This window comes from Empidonax traillii, unplaced genomic scaffold (genome assembly GCF_003031625.1).
Source record: "Empidonax traillii isolate 1590-97213 ecotype Southwest subspecies unplaced genomic scaffold, ASM303162v1 scaffold484:size464376, whole genome shotgun sequence".
Taxonomy (NCBI): Eukaryota; Metazoa; Chordata; class Aves; order Passeriformes; family Tyrannidae; genus Empidonax; species Empidonax traillii.
The window spans coordinates 290,202-293,250 of NW_020955677.1; positions in this window are offsets into that span (position 1 = coordinate 290,202).

Sequence of the window (3,049 nt, forward strand, 5' to 3'; positions counted from 1 at the left end):
CCGCGTGGAATAGGGCTCCACAGAAGATCCAGGCCCCTTTAATTATCTCCTGTTCCCAGCCCTATTTAAATAGGTGCCCCAGGATGAAGATCAAAAATAACTCATGTGATCTTAACTTGTCCAGGATGAAACAGTTCCATGGACAATCTATCTTCTAGTTGATTAACGTATCCCATGGAAACCTCACCTATTGCATCCTTCTGCCTCCTTAACCCATCATTTTCAGTTAAAAGTACTGAAGAAGCTAACTCATTAAAGAATGATACATAAGTGCCTTTTCAAGCATTAAAGCCTCTTTCTTTTAGAAGTACAGGGCTGTATTTTCTATACCAGTAGTTTCTATGCTACCTTTCCCCCAGCCAGTATTTATCATCATTTATTACCTTACGAGAGCAGCCACTGAGGAAAGCTTAGTTCATGAAGAATGTGTTTATGTATCAAATGCTAATGAAATGTTTTCAATGGATGGCAACCATTCATTGATTTTTTCAAAGTTGTGTGTGAACTAGGATAATAAAGAGATCTAATAGGTACAAGTGTAGAGGAGAAACTCCCTGAGTGCATCAGCATTCCTGGATTAGTTCCAGAAATGTTTTAACATTTCAGAGTGCAAATTCCGATGTGCCTTGCTTAATTTGGACCTGTTTCTGCCTCCACTAGGGATGGTTCCATTGAGGAAAAGGTGAAAGCTGGAGGATGAATATAGAACTACTAAGAACTGTATTCTGCAAAGGACAAAAGGCAGCTACTGAAGGAGATTACTGTTTTTCTAATGTTGTAGATTTCGGTGCCATCAAAACACCATCCGTTTCACATTTGATGAGCATATTACATTAAAGGTAATGTCTGCACATCTGATGCTAACAGCTGTCACTTGTGTGTACCACACTCTGCTTCAGAAGGGGTCTGGGGGCCATGGGTATGATGTGCCACAATGCCTGCTGAAGGTAATGGAGGTGGTGAGAGCCCAGCACCGTAAAGAACTGGATCCAAATTGGACCCAAATGTGATTAAATAAGCAGAAAAATGCAAGTGTAACAAAAGTTTTTGCTTAGAAATCAAATCTGAAATGTGGAAAGCCTCCTGAGTCCACTGCAGTCAATTCAGTGTGACCCTGTGCTAAGAGCACAACAGCATTTCGTAAGGACTGAAGGTCCTTAATGTAGCCTATTTCACAGTGCACAGACTCAGAGTCACTACTTTCTCACAGCACCTCCTAAGCAACACATCCTTAATATTATTTCACTTATGGGAAGAACATCTTATCTTGGAAGCTTGAAAATACTTTGCTAATGATGAACAGGAGAAGCTTGCCTGGGAGCCCAGTACATGGCCTTTGAACTGGTAAGAAGACATTGCCTCACAGATTCCCTGCAATTCCAGCCTGTTGACTCTCTGATTTCCAAACCCTAACTATACTTTTCAGCTACACAAACAGCCCTATTCTAATTTAATTGTTTTTCTATATAGAAAGTGCTCTTTTGGGGCCTGATTCTGAATAATGCTGAGTTTTAATAAGTTGCTAATCTCAACCAATGTGTAAAAGCAAGTTATTGTTCCAAACGTAAAAAGAGACCCTAAAAAAAAAAGTTAATACACTTGTTAAATTAAAAGTTGCTTACTTTGTTAAATTAATAAAAGTTATTTCTCTTAACTCCTATCTTTAATTTCAGATAAAATCAAATTACAATTCCATCATCATACACACATATATATATGTACATATGATAGAAAAGTCACAAAAACACAACATCCACTTAAAAATCAACCCAATCCTACAAAGCCTCAAAAGAAAATCTTTCTCAAAGGAAAACGTACTTCCAGAAAATAAAACCAATACCCTGTGCCATTTTGTACTCGATTGGACAGTCACTTTCTTTTCAAACATAAATGATTTATTTTTAAACATTCTTTATAAACATTTTTATTTAAGCATCTGCTTTGGCAGATGCTTCTCCTATACTCCACGTTATCTTTGAAGAACATTTTGTAAATCTGATGTTTTAAATTAAGGAAAAAAAAGGCGGGGGGGAGGGGGGATTTTAGACTTACCCTGATTATTTTTATAATGAAATACATCTGCAAAAATATGTTCTGTCATGGTCTCATCAATGGTATAAGCCAGTACAAGCCCAAACAGATTGCCTGCCAAGGTGATCTATATGCTAGGCTATAGCAAATCTGATTTAAGCATGCAACATAAGCCAACATTTTGTCTTCACAGCACAGTAAAATTGAGGGTGAACTGTTTATGTTTTATATGAGCCAGTCTATAATGAAGACTGTTAACTTTAAATCATGTTTCCTTTGACATTTTGTTGTTGCAAATGTTCTTTAGGAGATATTTTTCCAAGTAAGCAGGCTGAGAAAATGGGACTGTATAGTCAAATGTGATACAAATAAGGCCGTATAGACTACAAAGTTCTCCTCTCCAAATAGGAGTAGTCTGCATGGGGTGAAGTAGATATATACGAAGCTACAGCAATCCCTTAAAATCTCATTTCTAGTGAACCTACAGAGATATTTGTTTTAGTTCAGATCATTCACTGCATCCACTGAAAAAAGCTGCTAGAAAAAGAGGTCAACTCTTCTTTTTTCCCCAATTAGTTGTTTCAAACTAGGAAAACATGATCCTGCTTTTACTGTGGCAATACAGTATCACTAAAGCTCCTGTCACTGATATAAAACCAAGATGTCTCATTCAGTGGACATAAATAATCACAAGCACAACTGCTACTGTTGCAAGAAAGCCTGAGGCAGAGTCTTAAAATGTGGAATAAAGGACAAGGGATGCTGCTTTCTGAATAAATGCCTATCACAATGCTCAAATCTCTATTTTCTGAGCTTCAAAACTAAGTGAAGAACATATTGTTGTTTGGTATAGATGAAAATTAGGCCAACAAGGGTCCAATATTACACAAGAGTAACCCAGTCTTGCTGTCAAAGATTTCAAGAGAAGATTTGTTAAGGATTTCAATGAAAGGAGGACTTGGACACTGTGGTCTGGAAACATGCTTTAGATGGATGACAAAAAAAAGGAGGGAGGGAA